The 23,636-nt window shown below is 40.2% G+C and overlaps 1 pseudogene; it reads left to right on the top strand.

The window, feature by feature from the left end:
• The window catches only part of LOC143672078 (serine/threonine-protein phosphatase 4 regulatory subunit 2-like), a 66,784-nt pseudogene that overhangs the window by 4,730 nt on the left and 38,418 nt on the right, over positions 1-23,636 (top strand).

The raw sequence follows: 23,636 nt of genomic DNA, 5'->3' as shown, positions 1-23,636 counted from the left end.
GAAAACTGGGCACCATCACCTGGCCAAGTTGACAGATGAACCTGACCATGACAATCCCCAAGTCACAGATGCAGAAATTTTCAACAAAATTTTAGCACATCAAATGCAATGTCATATAAAATAATAAAACACACGACCAAGTGGCCTTTATCCCATTATTACAAGGTTGGTTTAACATCAAAAAATCGATGTAATTTACCATATTAACAGACTAAAAAAAGAAGAAACATAGAGCCATCTCAATCAATGCAGAAAAAGCATTTTATAAAATTCAATATCCATTTCTGATAAAAAATATCCCAACAAACTAGAAATATATTGGAACATCCTCAACCTGATAAAGGGAATTTATGAAAAACTTACAGTTAACATCATAGTTAATTACTTTACCATAAAATCATGAACAAGGCAATGATGCCTGCTCTCACCACTTCAAAATTTCACTGAAGTTTCCAGCTAGTGCAAGAAGACAAGACAAATAAGGGCATCTGCATTGGAAAGGAAGCAGTAAAGCTGTCTTTATAGACACCATAATTGTTAGGGTAGAAAATCCCAAGGAATCTATAGAAAAGCTACTAGATCAAATAAATAAGCTTAGCTAGGTAGTAGGATTCAAGGCCAATATTCAAAAATCAATTATATTTATGTATACTAGCAATAAACAATTGGAAATCAAAATTCTAGAAAAACATACTATGCCAGTTTGAATCTGTGGTGGACCCCAGAAAAACCATCTCCTTTAATTCTCATTCAGTATCGCTGGGTGGGAATTTGTAAATTATCCATGGGGATGTGAATCACCCAACTGTGGGTGGTAACTTTTTATTAGATGATTTCCATAGAGCTATGTCTCCACCCATTTAAGGTGGGGTTGCTTACTGCAGCCTTTTAAGAAGGAATAATTTTGGAAAGACCTACAGAGCCCTTGCAGCCAGAGAGCTTTGGAGATGAAGAAGGAAAAGGCCCCTGAGAGAGTTTCATGAAACAAGAAGCCTGGAGAGAGAGCTATTGTTCACCATATGCCTTTCTTGTTGAGAGAGAAACCTTGAACTTTACCAGTCTCCTTAAACAAAGGTATCTTTTCCTGATAACTTAGATTGGAAATTTTTATAGCCTTGCTTTAATTGGGACAGTTTCATGGGCTTAGGACTATAAACTTGCAACTTATTAAATCCCTCCTTTTAAAAATCTGTTCTTTTCTGGTGTATCACATTCTGGCAGCTAGCAAACTACAACACATACCATTCATAACAGCATCAAAATATCAAATACTTGGTAGAGTCCCTTGATGGTTTGAAGGGGAGGGTAATATATATATATATGGAACTATTAAACTTTCCCATCTGGGAAACTCCAGGTACCCTTTCAACTACTGGGGACTCTCAAGAAAAGAGGCTAAGCCCTAGATTTTGAGGCTTGCCCTTATGAAACATTTTTCTATAAGGGAGAAGCTAAGACTATGAAAAACGAAGCCTAAGAGTTGCTTCCAGGAAGCTTCTGTGTTGCTCAGATGCAGCCTCTCTCACTCTATCTCCAAGCTCAGCTCTGCAAGGAGAATCCTTACCCTCCCTGCTATGTGGGACATGACATTCAGGGGTGAAAATTTCCTTGACAACATGGGGCATGGCTCCTGGGGATGAGTCTGGGCCTGACACCGTGGAATTGACAAACTAAACCAAACCAAATCAAAAGTGGGAGAAGACCTTCCAAACCAAAAGAGGGAAAAGAAGTGTAATAAAATAAGGCATCAGTGGCCAACAGAGATCAAATGAGTCAAGAGGATATTCCAGAGGCTACTTTTATCCAAGCTTCAGCTAGATAGTGCTAATTGCCATGGTCTGCTAAACCCCAATTAACATCACTCCTGCTGACTTTAAAAAGAGTCAAAATAAAAAATAAAAAAAACATTTTTATTATAAACCTTAACAAACAAACATGCAAACGTTCTTGGCAAACATTCTATACATAGCTGCAATCAATGGCTCACATTATCATCACATAGTTGTGTATTCATCACCATGATCATTTTTTGAACATTTGCATCTCTCCAGCAAAAGAAAGAGAAAAGAAAAAGAAAAAACTCATACATACCATACCATACCCCTTATCCCTCCCTCTCAATGACCACTAGAATTTCAATCTACTCAATTTATTTTAACATTTGTTCCCCCTATTATTTTTTATTTCTTATCCATATTTTTTACTCATCTGTCCATACTGTAGATAAAAGGAGCATCAGACAAAAGGTTTTCACAATCACACAGTCACATTGTGAAAGCTTTATCATTATTCAATCATCCTCAAGAAACATGGCTACTGGAACACAGCTCTCCAGTTTCAGGCACTTCCCTGAGCGCTGGTGGTAGTGGCTCTGGGAGGTGCTCACTCTCTTGGTCTTACTCTCTTTTTTTTACATTTCAGCAAAACATTTATTAAGCATCTACCATGAAAAATGAAGTATGCCAGGCACTGTGGGTGCAGAGATGACTCACCAGACTCACTGTCAACAGTGGCAGAAAGAGACATCATTACACCCAAAGCAATCTTTCAAAACATCACTTGAAAGCACAAAATCTTAGAACTGAAGGACCTTAGAACTTTAGAAGTCATCTAATTCCAACCTCATCCTAATGCAGGACTCCACCACACAGGTTGTTAGTCATCTGGCTTCTGGTGGGGAGACAGGGTGTCCGTTCTCCCCTAAGGCCGCCCCTGTGGCCTGGTCAGCTCTACACTGAATTGAACTCTGTTTCTCACCACCAATCCTGAGGGGCCAGTCAGAGGCAGATGGGATGGGACTGAAGTTACCAAAGGAAGAAGATGTTTGGAAGAACGAGCACTCCAGTAGCAATGAGCGCACAAGCGGCTAAATCTTGGTTTCCAACACCATTCTCTAATAAAAGGAACCAGGGCTCCTTGGAGAAATGGCTAACTCTAAGACTTGGGTAAGAATTACACTATATGAGCTGGAATATATTGTAGTGGCCGGAAGTAAGGAAGTACTAAAAAACAAACAGGCAAACAAATGTGGTATGTAGTTTAAACGCCAGGAGCCAACTGAAACAGCGCTCAAATCTGAGAAGCTCAGCCAGGAGGCACCTAAGGGGAGATTACCACTAAATGCAAAATCATATCCTGGCTGGGATCCTGGGGAAGGAAAAGGACATTAGATAAAAACTGAGGCAATCTGAACCAAGTATGTTCCTTACTTAATAATAATGTATCAATATTGTTTCCTTAAATATAACAAATGTAGCATTCTAATGTAAAAAGTTAATAATAGGGGAAGCTTTGTGCTGTGTGTATCTGGAGACTGTACTGTCTGCTCAGCTTCTGTGCAAATCTACAACTGTTCTAAGAAATAAAGTCTATTAGTTTTTTAACAATGAAACTTTAGTAGCAAAGTTTACAAAATATTAATTTGTGAAAAAAATACTAAAAATCAATATGAATAAGTTAATCTATTTTGTCATACACAAACACACACATATGTGAATAAAATTGTTCTTCCTGAAAGATAAACACCAAAAATTAAAATCAGTTCATTTGAGGTGATGGGGCTTTTATTTTATTTTTGTTGTTGCTTGCTTATGTGTATTTCAAGGTGATTCTTTTTCCTACACTGAATGGATACTGCTTTTGTAGTATGAGGAAAACAGTAACTTAAAAATTAAAAATAAAGGAAAAGGGTTCCTGGACAAGTAAGTCCTGAAACCTAGAGGGCCTAGCCTCTCCAGAACATCAGCTAGTTCCATCTCCCTATACCATATTAGTGAGAGACCCTTCCAAAATGAAAAAGTTAGAATGACCATAGCCCAAACATCCCTAAAGAGAGGGATGGAAAGATCAAATGTGATGGTGGGGTTCTACAGAGAAGATAGGATTTAACAAATGGATATGAATGCTGAATCATTGAACTGATATCTCTTTTAGTCTCCAGTATCTTAGAGCTGCTAGAAGCAAAAACCTAAAACTGTGGAATTGTAATGCATGTCAAACTCTGAAATCTGTTCTACAACTAATTATGGTGCTGTGCTTTGAAATTTATTCCTTTTTGTATATATGTTATTTTTCACACACAAAAAGGAAAAAAGTCAACTGTGATAATTAAAAAAAATTTAAGCCCTGTAGCCTCCTATATTCTGGAGCAGCTGGAAGGAAAATCTGAGAGGATCGTATGGTAGCCCATGTCAGACTCTGGGATCTGTCCTGTGACTACTTGTTGAAGAATGCTCTGAAAACTATTGCTTTTTAATTTCTCTCTTTTGTATATATATTATAGTATACAATAAAAATGTTATAAAGAATAGAAAAACATATAGGAACAGAATAGTAGATGAGATATTAATCTGTAGCAGGAAGGAGAGGGTAGAAAATGCGTGTCTGAGGAATCTGAAAAGCTTCAAGTTCCACTGCAATGAGAAGTGTGAGGAAAAAATGGCTGGTAGTTAACAGGTTAACTTGTGACCTGTTTGAACAGGACATATTATGAAAAGGAGGATGTCTTATGGAGACTAGAGGAAGACTACGGATTTGCCACCATGCCTTCGCCCCTTTGGAGAGAAAGAACGCCTTAGCCGGCGGGCTGCATGTCTTTCTACTTGGCAGACACAGCTCTAGCTGTAAAGACAGGGGTTGCTCTGATTGCAAAGCAGTGAGGAGTCCAGAAAAGGCCATGACTTTTGAGGATATACAGACCTAATTTTATCTCTACCCACTAACCAAGTGACCCCCAAGGTGCAGGGGCAAATGAAGACAGAAATTTATTTTATCCAGTTGCTGGCTGAGAAGCTGTAAAGAATCTCTACTCCGCACAGCCCAGGGGCCCACGGTGAGTCTCTGCTGTGTGATGATAGCCTTGATTCTTTTTTTTTTATTAATTAATGGAAAAAAAAGAAATTAACCCAACATTTAGAAATCATACCATTCTACATATGCAATCAGTAATTCCTAACATCATCACATAGATGCATGATCATCGTTTCTTAATACATTTGCATTGGTTTAGAAGAACCAGCAACACAACAGAAAAAGATATAGAATGTTAATATAGAGAAAAAAATGAAAGTAATAATAAAAGTAAAAAAAAAAAGACAAACAACCAGACAGACAAAAACAAAAAAAACAAACAAAGCAAAACAAAACAAAAACAAAACAAAAACCTATAGCTCAGATGCAGCTTCATTCAGTGTTTTAACATGATTACTTTACAATTTGGTATTATTGTGCTGTCCATTTTTGAGTTTTTGTATCTAGTCCTGTTGCACAGTCTGTATCCCTCGGTCTTGCTTTCTTGCTTGCTTCCCCTGGCTCCCTTCGGTGCCAGACCCCACCCCTCCACCCCAGTCACCTGTGTGCTGTAAGTGTGTGTGAAGGAGGAGGAGGGCATCAGGGGTGGGGTGGGGTGAGGCATTCCAGTCCCCATGAGACCCACAGAGGAGGTGGAGGCTGCAAGGAACTCCAAGAAGCCATAGACATCCAGAGGCTGCAGGAGGCACTGAAAGATTTTGAGAAGAGGGGGAAAAAGGAACTGTGTCCTATTCTGGATCGGTCTCTTTGTCATGTAGCCAAGACTGGAGAAACAATGATTCAGTCCCAATTTAAAGGACATTTTATTTTCAAACTGGTGAAAGTGATGGATGATTTCAGAACTTCAGCTCCTGAACCAAGAGGTCCTCCCAACCCTAATGTTGAATATATTCCCTTTGATGAAATGAAAGAAAGAATACTGAAAATTGTCACTGGATTTAATGGTATACCTTTTACTATTCAGCAGCTATGTGAATTGCTGACGGATCGAAGGAGAAACTATACAGGAAGAGACAAATTTCTCAGAGGAGCAGAAAAGAATGTGATGGTTGTTAGTTGTATTTAATCCTTCTTTAGAGAAAAACAATTCCAGTAGTTTGAATCAAATGAATGGTGTCATGTTTCCTGGAAATTCATCAAGTTACACTGAGAGGTCTAATATAAATGGGCCTGGAACACCCAGGCCACTTAATGGACTAAAGGTTTCTTTGTCAGTCCCAATGACAATGAATGGTTTACCTGAGAGCAAGACAGCAAAGAGTCAAATCTGCAGCAAAATGAGGACAGAAATCACAGTGACTTCCAGACATCTGGAAGAGAAATTTCCCGAGTGAGCCCTAAAAAAAACAAACATTGAGCTGAAGATGCTGTGGAAGCTGAGGGCCTTGAGGTCAAAAGACTAAGATTTGACAAAGAAGATGAAATCAGAGAGACAGCTGGTCAAACAACTTCCAGTGTGTCATGGTCAGGTTCATGTGACAACTGGCCAAGTGGTGGTACCTGTTTGTCTGGTTGGGCAAGTGCTGGCTTGTCTGTTGTGATAAGGCATTTCATAGAATTAAATCATGATCATGTCAGTTGCACCCAAAGCTGATTCCATTTGTAATCAGCCAAAAGGGAGTGTCTTCTGCAATGAGTGATGCTTAATCTAATCACTGGAAGCCTTTTAAGGAGGATTCAGAAGAGACAGGCTCTCTTCCTACTTCAGCTGGTGAGCCTCCCCTTTGGAGTTCATCCAGACCCTCCACTGGAATTGTCAGCCTCACAGCCTGCCCTGCAGATTTTGGACTCTGCATTCCATGGTTACATGAGACACTTTTATAAATTTTATATTTGCGAGTGCTTCCTGTTGATTCTGTTTCTCTAGAGAACCTTAACTAATACAACTTGGTACCAGGAGTGGTTTTAAGAAACAGAATCTTAAAAATGGTTTTTTATGAATGATTTTCTACTCTGACTGGACTCAAAGGCACTAAGGACTCTAATTCCCATAATCAGAATGACACTCCCAACCCATGGAGTGGGTTGGCAAAATAAATAGTCAAAATATCACCATTTGATTCTCCTAATGCTTTGCTTGTACAAAGCCAGGCTCTGGGGGACAATGTTTTTGACAACTTTATGGAGTTTTGTGGAAATAAGAGGCATAGAGATGTTGGCTGATTGTTGTTAGATATGCTGGATACATTAAGGAGTGAAAGGGATGGGCTTAAGGGTTCAAATGAGAAGCTTAAGCACCATCTGACAGATGTAGAAGTTTCTATGAGTATCCTGAAGGAAAATCTTATTTCCTCTAGCTGTAGATTTAAGATCTCTGAAAGTCACACTCCAAATCTTATTGTTAGAGTAGCAACTTTACAACGTAAACTTAAATCTCAATGTTGCATGGTGTCTGCCATTAAAATGAGGACATTGATTGGAAAGGAGTGGGACCCTGAAAAATGGGATGGGGACAAATGGATGGATGATGATGGCAGGGGTGAGGTTGAAGCCCTAGGTCATGCTGAGTCTTCTTTAGATAACTCTGTAATAGTCTGCCTTGAGGACATAGCCACCCCACCTCCAGTCTGCCTTGAGAATTTGACCACCCAACCTCCACCTGAAGGGATTAGCCCAAGAGTGATTAATCCTGTTTCACCAGATGAAACTGAAAATGAAGGCCCTGAAGGAGATGACTTGGAAGATATTTCTAATTCTTTTCATGACCCACCCCCACCACCCCTCATTTCTTCCAGACCTATAACTAAACTAAAGTCCCAACAGGCCCCTAAAGGTGAGGTGCAAAGTATCACACATGAGCAGGTACATTATACTCCAAAAGAACTGTGTGAGTTTTCCAATTTATATAGACAGAAATCAGGGGAATATGTGTGGGAATGAATTTCAAGGGTGTGGGATAATGTTGGGAGGAATATAAGGCTGGATCAGGCTGAATTTATTGATATGGGCCCACTAAGCAGAGATTTTTGCATTTAATGTTATAGCTCGAGGGGGTAGAAAAGGCATTAACAGTTTTTTTTGATGGTTGGCTGAAACATCGATCAAAAGGTGACTGACATTACTGGAGGTTGAAATGCCAGAACTGTCCTTGTATAATGTAGATGAGGGGATCCAGAGGCTTAGGGAGATTGGAATGTTAGAATGGATTTAGCATGCAAAGCCTGCTCTCACACCCCAGGAATGTCCAGAGGATGCACCGTTTACCAGAGCAGTGAGAAATCAATTTGAGAGACTAGTGCCATCATCCATGAAAAGCTCTGTAGTTTCTCTTCTCTGTAGGTCAGATATTACTATAGGAACTACTGTCACTGAGTTGGAATCCTTAAATGCAATGGGGATGACTGGATCCTGAGCTGGCAGAAGCCAGGTGGCAGCACTTAATCGCCAAAGACAGGGTGGATGTAGCTATTATAGTAGCAAAGTCAAAGCAGAAGTAAAAATAATATGACTGACAGAAATTTGTGGCATTAGCTAGTAAATTATGGGGTACCTAGAAATATAATAGATGGCATTAATTCCAGGGGACCCAAAATATCACTCTTGTCCACCAGTCAGAGTGGGAGCTTGTGGAGGCCAAATGATCAACGAAGTTTTAGCTCAGATCTATCTCACAGTGGGCCCAGTGGGCTCCCAGACCCATCCTGTACTTATTTCCCCAGTTCCAGAATGTATAATTGGAATAGACATACTGAGAAAATGGCAGAATCCCCACATTGGTTCTCATGCAGTGAGGGCTATTATGGTGGGACAGGCCAAGTGGAAGCCACTAGAACTGCTCCCAACTAGCAAAATAGTAAATCAGATGCAATACCATATTTCTGGAGGAATTGCAGAGATTATTGCCACTCTTCAGGACTTGAAGGATGCAGGGGTGGTGATTCCCACCACATCCCCATTCAACTCTCCTATTTGGCCTGTGCAGAAAGCAGATGGGTCTTGGAGAATGACAGTGGAGTATTGTAAACTGATGCAAGTGGTGACTCCAATTACAGCTGCTGCTCCAGATGTGGCACCATTGCTTGAGCAAATCGATACATCCCCTGGTACCTGGTATTCAGCTATTGATTTGGCAAATGCTTTTTTCTCAATAGCTGTTAGTAAGGACCACCAGAAACAGTTTGCCTTCAGCTGGCAAGGTCAGCAATATACTTTCACTGTCTTACCTCAGGGGTATATCAACTCTCCAGCCCTATGTCATAATCTTGTCCACAGGGACCTTGATCATTTCTCCCTCCCACAAGACATCACACTGGTCCATTATATTGATGATATCATGTTTATTGGACCTAGTGAGCAAGAGTAGCAACTATTCTAGACTTACTGGTAAGGCATTTGCATGTCAGAGGATGGGAGATAAATCCAACAAAAGTACAGGGGACTTCCACCTCAGTGAAATTTCTATGTGTCCAGTGGTGTGGGGCATGTCAAGATATCTTTTCTCAGGTGAAGGATAAGTTGCTGCATCTGGCTCCTCCTACAACCAGAAAAGAGACACAATGCCTAGTTGGTCTCTTTGGATTTTGGTGACAATGTATTGCTCATTTGGGTGTGCTACTCTGGCCCATTTATCGAGTGACCAGAAAAGCTGCTAATTTTGAGTGGGTACCTGAACAAGAGGAGGCTCTGCAATAGGTCTTGGTTGCAGTACAAGCTGCTCTGCCACTTGGGCTGTATGATCCAGCAGATCCAATGGTGCCGGAAGTGTCAGTGGCCAATAGAGATGCTGTTTGAAGCCTTTGGCAGGCCCATATAGGAGAATCACAACCCTTAGGATTTTGAAGCAGAGCTACCATCTGCTGAAGATAACTACTCTCTTTTTGAGAAACAGCTTTTGGCCTGCTACTGGGCCTTGGTAGAGACTGAATGCTTAACCATGGGCCACCAAGTTACCATGAGACCTGAGCTGCCTATCATGAGCTGGGTGTTGTCTGACTCACCAAGCCATAAAGTTGGGCATGCACAGCAGCACTCCATCATAAAATGGAAATGGCATATACGAGATAGGGCCAAAGCAGGTCCTGAAGGCACAAGTAAGTTACATGAGGAAGTGGCCCAAATACCCACGGTCTCCACTCATGCCCCATTACCTTCTCTTTCCCAGACCAGAGCTATGGCCTCTTGGGGAGTTCCTAACAGTGAATTGACTGAGGAAGAGAAAGCTCGGGCCTGGTTTACAGATGGTTCACAATGATATGCAGGTATCACTCGAAAGTGACAGCTGCAGCACTACAACCCCTTTCTGGGGTGTCCTTGCAGGACAGTGGTGAGGGGAAATCCTCCCAGTGGGAAGAACTTCGAGCAGTGCCCCTGGTTGTTCATTTTGCTTGGAAGGAGAACTGGCCAGAGGTGCATTTGTATACTGAATCATGGGCTGTTGCTAATGGTTTGGCTGGATGTTCAGGGACTTGGAAAGACCATAATTGGAAAATTGGTGACAAGGAGGTCTGGGGAAGAAGTATGTGGATAAAACTTTCTGAGTGGGGTAAAAACATGAAGATATTTGTGTCCCATGTGAATGCACACCAGAGGGTGACTTCAGCAGAGGAAGGTTTTAATAATCAAGTGGAGAAGATGACCCATTCTGTGGATTCCAGTCAGCCTTTTCCCCCAGCAATTCCTGTTATTTCCCAATGGGCTCATGAACAAAGTGGTCATAGTGGTAGGAATGGAGGTTATGCATGGGCTCAGCAACATGACTTCCACTCACCAAGTCTGCCTTGGCTACAGCCACTGCTGAGTGCCCAATCTGCCAGCAGCAAAGACCCACACTTAGCCCCAGATATGGCACCATTCCCCGAGGTGACAAGCTGGCTTCATGGTGGCAAGTTGATTACATTGGACCACTCCCTTCATGGAAGGGACTTGTTCTAATTGGAATAGACACATATTCTGGAGGTGAGTTTGCTTTCCCCGCACGCAATGCTTCTGCCAAAACTACCATCCGCGAGATTACAGAATGCCTTATCCATTGTCATGGTATTCCACAAAGCATTGCTTCTGATCAGGGAACACATTTCACAGCAAATGAAGTGTGGGAATGGGCACATGCTCATGGAATTCTCTGGTCTTACCATGTTCCCCATCATCCAGAAGCAACTGGATTGATAGAAAAGTGGAATGGCCTTTTGAAAACTCAAATACAGTGCCAACTAGGTGGCAATACATTGAAGGGCTGGAGTAATGTTCTCCAGGGAGCTGTGTATGCTCTGAATCAGCATCTGCTGTATGGTGCTGTTTCTCCCATAGCCAGGATCCATGGGTCCAGGAACCAAGGGGTGGAAATGGGAGTAGCAGCACCCACTATTACCCGTACTGATCCACTAGGAAAAGTTTTGCTTTTTGTCCCTGCAACCCTGAGCTTTGCTGGTCTACTGGTTTTAGTTCCAAAAAATGGGAATGCTTACACCTGGAGAAACAACAATGATTCCGTTGAACTGGAATCTAAAGCTGCCACCTGGTCACTTTGGTCTACTCATGCCCTTGGATCAACAAGCCAAGAAGGGGCTTACATTACTGGCTGGGGTGATTGACCCTGACTATCATGGGTAAATAGTACTACAGCTACACAATGGAGGTAAAGAAGAATTTTCCTGGAATATAGGGGATCCCCTAGGGCGTCTTTTAGTACTACCATGCCCTGTGATTAAAATAAATGGAAAACTGCAACAACCCAGTGCAGGCAGGACTAGCAATGCTTCTGAAACTTCAGAAATGAAGGTTTGGGTCACCTAAACCAGGCAAAGAAACATGGCCAGCTGTCGTGCTTGCTGAGGGTAAAGGGAACATGGAATGGGTAGTGGAAGAAGGTAGTGATAAATACGAACTACAACCACATGATCAGTTACAGAAATAAGGACTGTAATGCTGTTTTGTTCATGCTATACTATTTAAATTGTAAGATATCAAGTTTAAGAATGAATATTACCCAAGGACTTGCACCCTATTCTGGAGAGATTTAATGTGTTTCTAGTTATATGCAGGACAGTTGAGCATTGTTGGGTGAAAGAAAAAAATGCGTGTTTTATTGTTTTTTATTTAGAAATTGAGTATGGTTTAAGGTGTAAGCTGCCAAGTTGACAAGGGGTGGACTGACATAGTCAGGTTTATGTGTCAACTTGGCCAAGTGGTGGTACCTGTTTGTCTGGTTGGGCAAGTGCTGGCCTGTCTGTTGCGATGAGGACATTTCATAGAATTAAATCATGATCACATCAGCTGCACCCAAAGCTGATTCCATTTGTAATCAGCCAAGGGGAATGTCTTCTGCAATGAGTGATGCTCTATCTAATCACTGGAAGTCTTTTAAGGAAGATTCAGAAAAGTCAATCTCTCTTCCTGCTTCAGCTGGCAAGCCTCTCCTGTGGAGCTCATCCAGACCCTCCATCAGAATCATCAGCTTCATAGCCTGCCCTGTGGATTTTGGACTCTGCATTCCCACAGTTACATGAAACACTTTTATAAATTTTATATTTGCGAGTGTTTCCTGTTGATTCTGTTTCTCTAGAGAACCCTAACTAATATATAATTGATGCTTAAATTGTGCAGAATATGTAGTAAAGTTGATTGTAAATGTTTGGAAAGGGAGGGTAGTGAGGGGAGCACATTATGTAAGTGTTACTAACAGTGATGATATGTAGATGTGGTTGTGGTTGAAAGGTAAAGTTTAGGTTTGTGTTTGTCACTGGGGGAAAGCCAGATGAAACATGGGACTATATAACGTAGTGAACCCTCTTCAGGGTGAAAAATGTACTAGAATTGATTGCAGTGATTTATGCACAACTCTGAATACATTAGAAGATAGTGCTTGCACACTTTTTTTGTATGCTATGTGATAGGGGTAACATTTCATTCTTTTTCCATGTTAATAGCCCATTACCTTGAAGCACCATTTATTGAATTTTTTCTAGAGTGCTTGGGTTGGGAATCAAACCTGGGTCTCCCACATGGCAAGTAAGAATTGTACCACTGAACTATAATTTTATAATTGATGAAAGAATATTAAAATGTTATGTTTAACTAGAATTAACAGAAAAATAAACAAAAATATTATTTTTAACTATATACCAGAGTTTGCATTAGGTGTAATTGTAATTAGGTGATTGTCAGTGTCCCACTGATTAACACTAGAATTATAAATTAATTCTTGCAAGAACTGCTTCAAAGGTATGATTCGTGTACAAAAAAGTGTTTAAGTCCAGGGTATGGAGGAAAACTGCTATTGCATGCTATGGGCTATGTTCAAAAGGAAAATATCAGCACTACCACAGCAACAGCAGAAGTAGATAATGGGGAGAGGGACAAAAGTTAAGAGGAGGTTTAGATTTCCTATTTGGCGAGGGTGTGTTTATTGGTTTTCTTTCTCTTGGGAAAAATGAAATTATCTAAAATCGAGAATGTTGATGGACTATGGACTTTGGGCACGATACATGAGGCCTGATGAATTCAGGTGGCTGGAGGATGCACTGACTGAGAAGTAGATTGATGAATGATGGTGTATAGTTATGAATGAAAGTTGCACTGCAACAAAAAGGAACAAAGTCATGAGGCATGCGATGATATGATTGAACATGTGAGACATTTGGTGAGTCAAAATCAGCCAGAAAAAAAAAGGAACAACAATGGCATGGTCTACTTTAGAAAATGCTTATAATTAAACAGGGGCTTAGATTGTAGGATTTTATAGCAGACACATTAAGTCCAGAGTGTAATTATTATTTCTGTATTTTGAGAGGCTGACTGATATATATATATACACATATACATATAAATTTTCATATATATATATATATAACCTGATATTTAGAGATAAGAATGAAGCTGATCAATCAGGTTTGGGTTAAAGTAATTTGGAACACAGGGGTAAGGAAGAGATTGTGTACATTTTAGAACCACACATACTGTTTGAGACCATAGGAAGAGAGGTTTATTTGGTCTCGAACTGAAATTTTCTGTAACGCATGATCCAACTCAACCTATCTGTATACCTCATTTGAACAATTGAAACACAGGGAACACAGAATAAGAAAGAGGTCCTTTAATCCTGTATAGATTATTTTAATGCCTGGATACATCCTAGAGTATATTAATCAGGTAATCAAAAAGTATTGGCAGGGTGGGCCACAGTGGCTCAGCAGGTAAAAGTGCTTGCCTGCCATGCCCCAGGACCCGGGTTCGATTCCCAGTGCCTGCCCGTGTAAAAAAAAAAAAAGTATTGGCAAAGTGCCTTGAGGGATTGGAGAAGAAAAAATAAAACTACTAAACCTTACCATCAGGGAATCCCTGATACTGTGTCAAACTTTACGGACACCCAAATCAATAGGCCATGCCTTTGATCCTGAGCTTTACTCTTGTGAAGCTTATGTAGGTAGCAGAGAAGCTTAGACTACCTATAGGCATGCCTAAGACTTACTTCTGGAGGACCTCTGTTGTTGCTCAGATGTGGCCTCACTCTCTCTAAGCCCAACTCTGCAAGTGAAGTCTTTGCCCTCTCCCCTACACTGGACATGACATCCAGGGGTGAAAGTCTCACTGGCAATGTGGGAGATGACTCCCAGGGATGAATCCAGACCTGGCACTGTGGGATCAACAATTCCATCCTGACCAAAAGGGGGAAAAGAAGTGCAACTAATAAAGTAGCAGTGGCAGAGAGAGTTCAAATAGAGTTGAGAGGCTACTCTGGAGGTTACCCTTATGCAAGCTTCTGTTAGACATTGCTACCTATCATAACCTGCCAACCCCCAACCAGGACCATTCGAGCCAATCCTAAAGAACACCTAGGGCAATACGTAAGGTTCCACAAGGGTTCTGTGCACTAGAACAACTTTCCAGAAACCTACAACCTCCAGATGAGTCCCTGAACCAGATAAGTCCTGAAACCTGGAGACCTCAGTCTTCCCAGAACATCAGATATTTCCATCTCCCTACCGCATATTAGTGGGAGGCCCTTCCAACATGAAAATATTAGAATGGCCATAGCCCAAACACCCCTAAAGAGAGGGATGGAGAGATCAAAGGTGATGGTGGAGTTATACAAAGAGGATAGGATTAACAAATGTGTATGAATGCTGAATCACTAAATTGATATGTTTTTTAGTCTCCAGTATCTTAGAGCAACTAGAAGTAAAAACCTAAAATTGTGGAATTGTAACCCACGTCAAACTCTGAAATATGTTCTACAAATAATTGTGGTGCTGTGCTCTGAAATTTATAGCTTTTTTGTATATATGTTATTTTTCACAAAAAAAAGAGAAACAAAGTCAATTGTGATGCTAAAAAAATTTAAGCTTCCTAGTCTCCTATATTCTGGAGCAGCTAGAAGGAAAAATGTGAGAGGATCATATGGTAGCCCATGACAAACTCTGGGATCTGTTCTGTAACTACTTGTTGAAGAGTGCTTTGAAAACTATCTCCTTTTTATTCCTTTGCTTTGTATATATTTTATACTATACAATAAAAAATTTTTTAAAATATTATGGTTAACTATATTCCAGAGTTTGCATTAAGTATAATTGTAATTAGGTGTATACTTTAGATGGATTGTATGGTATGTGAATTTATCTCAATAAACTGCTTCCTAAAAAGTGGGCAAAATACCTGAACAGATATTTTTCCAAAGAGGAAACACAAATAGCTAAAAAACACATGAAAAGATGTTTAACATCACTAGGAATTAGGAAAATGTAAATCAAAATCACAATGAGATATCATTTCACACCTACTAGAATGGCCACTATTAAACAAACAGAAACCTACAAGTGTTTGGGAGGATGTGGAGAAATAGGAACACTTATTCACTGCTGGTGGGAATATAAAATAGTACAGCCATTGTGGAAGACAGTTTAATGGTTACATAGGAAGCTAAGTATTGAACTGCCGTATGATCCAGCAATCCTGCTACTGGATCTATACTCAGAAGAACTGAAAGCAGGGGCGTGAATAGACATTTGCACATTGATGTTCATAGCAGCAGTATTCACAATTGCCAAAAGATGTAAACAACCCAAGTGTCCATTCACAGATGAATGGATAAACAAAAATGTGGTCTATACATATGATGGAATATTATTCAGAAGCAAGAAGGAATGAAGTTCTGAAGCATTCAACAACATGTATGAAGTTTGAGGATAATATGCTGAATGAAATAGGCCAGGCAAATAAGAACAAATATTGTATGCTCTCATTAATGAGCTAAATATAATGAACAAATTCATCAAATTAATATCTAGAATATAGGTTACCAGAACATAGAGTGAGGGTAGAGAATGGGGATCTGATGCTTAATTTGTGCAGAATTTTTAAAGGTTGATTGTAAATGTTGGAAATTAATAGAGGTGATGGTGGCATATTACTGGGAATGTAATTAACAGTGCTAAATCATGTGTGTGCGTGTGGTTGAAAGGTGAAGTTTAGGGTCATGTATGTCACTATAAAGAAAGCTAGAGAATAAAACATGGAACTATAAAACATTGTGCAATCTGTTGTAAATTATGAAGGTGGTTAATAGTACAAATATAAGCATATTCTTCCATGAACTAGAACAAATATATCTTACTATTACAAGGTGTTAATTATAGGGTAGTATATGGGAAAAAATACCCCTGACGCAAACTCTGAAATGTAGTTAACCATAATATTTTAATATTCTTTCATGAATTATAAGAAAGCCACCAAACTCATGCTAAGTGTCAATAATGAGGTATAAGGCATATGGAGTTCGTCTTTCTGGAGGAATGAAAATGTTCTAAAATTGATCGTGGTGATGAAAGCACAACTCTGTGATTATAGTGAGAGTCAGTGATGGCACATGTTGGCTGGATTGTATGATGTGTGAATAAAACTGCTTTAAAAATAATATGAACTCTTAGAAAGATTTACTTCTAGTGAAAAATATTTTGAGTCACCATGACTTCCCAATAGCACAATTCAATACCCAATTAGAAAGAAATTAAAGGATGGTCATTATTGGGACACAAATTGATGACTGGCAAAATCAAGTGGAAGAAATACTTCAAAGCACAGAGGAAAACCACAAAGATGGAAACCATAAAGATGGAAACCATGGAGAACTTGTACATGTATCCAGGTGAATGTATTCATGAGTTTCTCTAGTATATACACATGAGTATGGGTATCTTCACCTTTATCAGAATATGCTAGCCCATTTTTCAAAAAGATGGTACCAGTTTGCACACCCATAAGCAATGTTTGAGTAACCTTTGCTGCACATCTTCTCCAACATTTGGAATTATCAGACTTTTAAATGTTTGCCAATATGATATGTGTATAGTGTCATATCATCATGGTATTAATTTGTATTACCTCTTTAACAATGAGATTGAACATTTTTTCATATGCTTATTGGTTATTTAGATTTCCACCTTTTTTGGAAAACCTATTCAAATGTTTTACTCATTTACATGTTTAGTTGTCCTTTTATCCCCTTCATTGATATTTAAATATTTATATATTCTGGATGTGAGTCCTTTGTTCACGAATATGTTGCAACTATCTCCCCCTACAGTGTGGCTTGTCTCTTTATGGAGTCTTTTGATGAATAAAAATTCTTGATTTTAATGAAATCAAATGTTTCAGTCTTTTGCTTTATGATTACCACTTTTTGTATCTTAAGAAAACTTATCTCTGGCTCCATGTCATGAAGATATTCTTCTATGGTATATTCTAAAAGCTTCAAAGTTTTGTCCAAATTTAATTTCATAATCCACCAAAGGTTTTATGTAAAGGTGTGAGGTAGGGGTCCAAATTATTAACCTCTTTCATGCTGCCAAATCTCCTTATATGAGCAGTGATCTTCTATTATCTCTCCCTAATTTCAATCAAAGACCTCAACTGAGTACTCTGTGGCACTTCTTACATACACTGGGTTGAATTGTTTCTCCCCAAAAGAGGTATGTTCTAGTCCTAACACCTGGAGCCTATGAATGTGATCTTATTTGGAAATAGGGTCTTTACAGATGTAATTAATTAAGAGGAGATCATACTGGATTAGGATGGGCCCTAACCCAATATGAGAAGAGGAGAAGAAACAGATACACAGACAAACACAGAGGGAAGATGGCCATGCAGAGTACGATAAACACAGAGGGAAGATGGCCATTTGAAAAAGGAGGCAGAAATTGGTGTGCTGTCAATGAACAAGCCAAGGAGTGCCAGAGGCTGCCAGAATGTGGAAGAGACAAGGAAGGATTCTACCCTAAAAGACTTCAGAGGAAGGGTGGTTTTGCTGACACCTTGATTTCAGACTTCTATTCTCCAGAACCATGAGAAAATAAATTTCTGTTCTTTTAAACCATCTAATTTGTGATGATATGTCACAGTAGCCACAGGAAACAAATATATTCCTCTTCCTGCATTCAAATTATATCAGAATAATTTAGATATTTCCTTTCTCTCACATGGAATGGAGATTTCTCTGCCTTATTCAGACGCTCTTCATGCATAATACCACCACTCACTTGTTCCTAAAATACTGAATTCATTATAGTATACCTCTTTCCAACCCTACCTACATTTCCCACAGCTTTAAGGATAGAATTTTAGCACACTAATGTGTCATCAAAGCTCTTGGCAAGCTATGCTCCCTCCAGTTTGCTTATCTTCCCCTCTGTCCCTTCCCAAACCCAGTGCTCCAACCTTTCTGTCCAGTGACTTTGACCTTCCTTCTGTCATATTCATCTTTGAATTCCTGGTACCTTAGCACTTTGTAGGTGCTCAACCAATAGCTGTTAAAATACAACTAAACATGATGATACTGTGAGCCACTGACTGTGTATTTTGAATGGACTGTATGGTGTGTCAATATACCTCAATAAATTGCATCAAAGAAAGAAAAAAATACAATTAAATCCACTCCACACAAAGCACATGCCCTGGTTAGTGGTGGTTAAGTGCATGGACATTAGAGTCAGACTTAGGTTCAAATTCCAGGTCCATTATTTACTAGCTATGTGTCCATGGGCAAGTTGCCATCTTTGAGCCTGAGTTTCCTCACCAATGCAAAGGATTTGCCTCCCAGGGCTTATGTGAGATGTAAATGTAGGCAAAAAAATAAACAAATCAGAGCAATTCCTGGCCCCACAAAAACTCAGCAAATCAGCTGTGGGAGGTGAGGTGCAGTTACTCATAAAAATTGGAAAGGGGGGTGCAGAACAAACACCCAGTCATCAATTTGACTTCAGGGAATCCTCTTTAACATCATAGGTTCTGCAAAGTACTAAATCTGTCTCCATGGTATGGGGTGGAATCAGTAGTTTTTATTCCATATTCATCACTGATGATCCCTCCTGAGTGCCATAGGGCAGCTAAGAGATGAATGGATATGACAAAGTCACCCATGAAGAAGGAGATTTAAACCCCACAAATGGGGTCCAAGTTATTTATGTTAAACTTATCAAGCCAGAATCTGAAGAAACTTAGTCAAGCACAAAATTTTAATTAAAATTAAAAGCTTGAACCCAATCATGGCTCTCAATGCTATTGAATTTCTTTGCCATCAGACACAGCTGCCTTTGAACTATTAGAAACATTGTACAACTTCCTCAATTGGGAAAAATTGGAGCACCTTCTATGGTGCGCTAACTTTATCTGTGAGCTGGGCCTTTGTAGATAAGGCCATTCCTCCAATGTCTTACTGTTCTACTGATGGAGATCTCTGTCCCAGGCTTATTTCCCTGGGTCTTTCCCAGAAAAAAATGACCTCTTCACAAAGACATGTATAAAAACATTCTTAATGAATTTTTTTCATAACAGTCCCAAATTAGAAACATCCCAAATATCTTTCAATGGGTGAATGGATAAACAAAATATGGTATCTCCACATGATGAAATTTTGCTCAGCAATAAAAATGAACAAAGTACAGACACACAGAACAGTGGAGATGAACTTTGAAACCATACTGAGTGAAAGAAACCAGACCCCGAAGAGTCCATCCTGTGTGATTTCATTTATGTGAAGTTCAAGAACAGTCCAAAAACACTCATAGACTAATTTGGACTAATTATAAGAGAATTAGAGGCTAATTTCTCTCATAATTCTGATGAGAGAAACCAGAATTATGGTTACTTTCATTGTGGGTGTGAGGTGGCACAGTATTGATTGGAAAGTTGACCAAAAGGACCTCTCATGGGAAATGGAAAGATTCTATAGCTTGATGACACTCATATGGATGTACATCTTTGAAAAATTCAGCAAGTTGTATGCTTAAGATTTGTGCCTTGTATTGTATCTAAGTTATACCTCAATTGAAAAAAGAAGAAAAGAAAGAACAGGGATAGGGATTGGGAAAAGAAACCATCGATAAAAGAAACGAAACACAAAACGATAGCAGGAACTGAGTTGTAGGCATGTCCTTTGAAGCAGAGAGGAATGTAACTGCAGCAAGGCACCCCGTGAATGGAGCCAGTGTTTTGTGCCCAGGGACTCTCTTTGCGGCTTCCTGATGGTGCCTGCTGCAGAGGTGGCCCAAGGGGAAGAGGCTTGGCTCAATCTTGAGATGGAGATTGGCTCTAGAGAGCCATAGGCTACTCAGCCTCCAAAATGGGTTATTACACAGTCTTTCTGGGAGGACCAATAATTTTTTTTTAAATGACATGAGCTCTTGCCAAGGTCCATTTCAACCTCTTAACCTTTTGGCAGCTGTAACCAAAGCAGGGCAGAACAGGCTGAGACAGAATGCAGAGGGGGATAGAGCGGGTATTAATCCCACAGATTTGCTGCTAAATAGGAAGAAAAATGACAAATTCAAAAAAAAAAAGGCAGAGAAATAGTAGCTGAAGGCCAAGACAGCTTTAATAAATAGCCAGAGTGTCTCACAGAGCCACAGATGTGTTCTGTGTTTGGCGCAGCGTCCTCTATTCTCTGGGGATTGGCGCTTCTGAATCTAAATCATAGGAAATCATAGAAATCATAGGAAAAAAATCATTCCCAAACCCTCTCTCCTCTCCCTTCCTATGTCCCTCCACATTCCCTGCTCCCAACAACATTGTTGCATTTTTTGATTGTTCTGTTCACAATGAGCTGCATTTTCAATGAGTAGAAGTCAGTAGTTTCATTTCACCCAGCCTAGGATTTTCCCTGCTTCTTTTGGTCACACACAACTTCTAACAGTGCAATAACAATTTGGATTTCTCTCTCTCCTTCCCTTTCTCCCTTCTCTCTCTGTCCCCTTTCATGTACTCAACATATATGTTTCCATGCACCTGTCCATGCAAAATCCTATTATGGACACTTGGGTGCGTTGCACGAAACCAGGAAGGAGGTTCTACAAGAGCCTCCAGGAACATTATGCGGAAACAGAATGAACTGGGATGGAGGCTCTGAAATTTCAGGAAGTATATTTTATTAGTCTATGGCCATAGGGCTCAGCTGAGTCACCTCTGAAAGTCTGAGCCCTGAACAGGGGCTGACACAAGATTTTTATCGATATGATGGCTCATTAGAGGTAGGGTGTTCCTAATATGGCAACTGGCGATGTCTGAAGGAGATGATTGGCTGTGTACCCATGATCAGACCCAGAAGGATTGCAAAGCTGAGTTTACAGAAGCTGATGAGTAGTTATGGGAGAGGGTGCTCCTATGGAAGCCTCTTATCTTTGCTTACATGTGCTTTCAACTGTCTTTGGGGCTGGGATACTTTCCAAAGAGGGAGTAGCTTGAGTAAACAAGGAGCCTGCTTGCTGCCAGAGGCCTGCCAGAGGCACGCTACATTCACCCCTTTGGTGCTCGCCCATGCTAGTGGGCAATAGCATCACATATATCTCATCCTCTTCTTGTTGCAGGTGTTGGTATGTCTCAATCTGAGCTGGGCATGGGAGAAAAAGTAGCCATGCAGGGTTTAGGCCCCTGTGAAGTTGGGGGGTGAAGATCTATGTCCCACCTCTGCTGGCCCCAAGTTTTCTCCTGATGGCCCCTTTGCAACTGTGCCTGTCTTAGGTTGTTCCTTCCCTGAGGAATCTTACTTGTCTTTGGCTAACCAGCCATCCTCCAGGGCCAAGCAGAGTCATGTAAGGTGTGCAAGCAAAGGAGGAGCAATGCCCCTTGAGAGGGTGTGATCTGTCTTCTCAACAGCCTATGTGCCCTGGCTTCCACATCCAATGCCTGCCTTGAGATTCCCTCACCTGCTGGTGGGGCCCCGGCTCTCATCACATGTTTTGGGGAATGAAGGTTTTTTCTTCAGTGAGGGCCCAGCTCATTGCTGTGGGCAAGAGACAAACTGCATAGCACCAGCTCCCAGGAGGCCTCCACCTCAGCACAGCCAAGAGCTCCCCCTCTGCCCCGATCTCATATGTATTGTACTACCAGGAGGACCGTACTGGGAAAGGTGTAAGATTCAGTGAGGGGCTAAACTGTACATGTGTTGAAGGTCAGGTGGACTTGGGAACTGTTTCCCTTTCTAGGGGTTATGGTGATAGCCTTGCCACCCTAGAGTAGCAAAAACAGCATTACTGAGTCTGGCAAGGTGGGATTATAGCATACTGGGGGACCTTCCTTTAGGGTGAATACAGAATACTGGGTTCTATTAAGAATGCACTTCTGGACATTTGCACACCAATGTTTATAGTAGCATTATTTACAATTGCAAAGAGATAGAAACAGACAAAATGTCCATCAACAGACGAGTGGTTAAACAAACTGGTATATGCATATGATGGAATACTATGTAGCCATAAGACAGAATAAAGTTATGAAGTATGTAACAACATGGATGGACCTTAAATTAAGGACATTATGCTGAGTGAGATTAGCCAGAAACAAAAGGACAAATACTGTATGGTCTCACTGATATGAACTGACATTAATGAATAAACTTGGAGAATTTCATTGGTAACAGAGACCATCAGGAGATAGAAATAGGGTAAAATATTGAGTAATTGGAGCTGAAGGAATACAGATTGTGCAACAGGACTGATTGTAAAAACTCAGAAATGGATAGCACAATACTACCTAACTTAATGCATTCATGCTAAAACACTGAATGAAACTGAATGTGAGAATGATAGAGGGAGGAGGGCTGGGGGAACAAATGAAATCAGAAAGAAAGATAGGTGATAAAGACTGAGATGGTATAATCTGGGAATGCCTAGACTGTATAATGATAGTGACTAAATATACAAATTTAAAAAATTGTTTTTGCATGAGGAAGAACATAGGAATGTCATTACTGCAGGGTGTTGAAAATAGGTGGTAATTAATATTTGAAATTTTTAACTTATGTGTGAGACTAAAGCAAAAAATGTTTATTTGGTACAAAATTTATATTTTGACTAGTGAATTTCCTAATATAACTTATGTAGACAGCTTAATTGAACAGCATAAGTACATGGAACATTGAGTAGGGCATGAGGTTTTGTTGGTTTATCCAGAGTGATGCCCCAATAAATCCCAGAGTGATTTGAACAGTGAATAGAAAAGTATTTGCAAAGTCCCCTTGGATGAATGGTGAGAAAATTTAACTTCCCCAAGTTGAATTCTTGATATTCCCACAAGCAGTGTGGACAACCAAAGCAATAAGCTGAGCCCCCAATCTTAGGGGCTTGTTCATATGAAACTTAACCCCACAAAGCATAGGTCAAGTCTACTTAAAATTAGGCCTAAGAGTCACCCCCAAGAGAACCTCTTTTGTTGCTCAGATGTGGCCTCTCTCCCCAGCCAACACAACAGACAAACTCACTGCCTTCCCCCTGTCTATGTGGGACATGACTCCCAGGAGTGTGGACCTTCCTGGAAATGTAGGACAGAAATCCTAGAATGAGCTGAGACTCAGTATCAAGGGATTGAGAAAACCTTCTTGACCAAAAGGGGGAAGAGTGAAATGA

The sequence above is a fragment of the Tamandua tetradactyla genome, chromosome X (genome assembly GCF_023851605.1).
Source record: "Tamandua tetradactyla isolate mTamTet1 chromosome X, mTamTet1.pri, whole genome shotgun sequence".
NCBI lineage: Eukaryota > Metazoa > Chordata > Mammalia > Pilosa > Myrmecophagidae > Tamandua > Tamandua tetradactyla.
The sequence above is the reverse complement of the archived record's forward strand: the minus strand, read 5'-3'. Positions and strand labels throughout refer to the sequence as shown.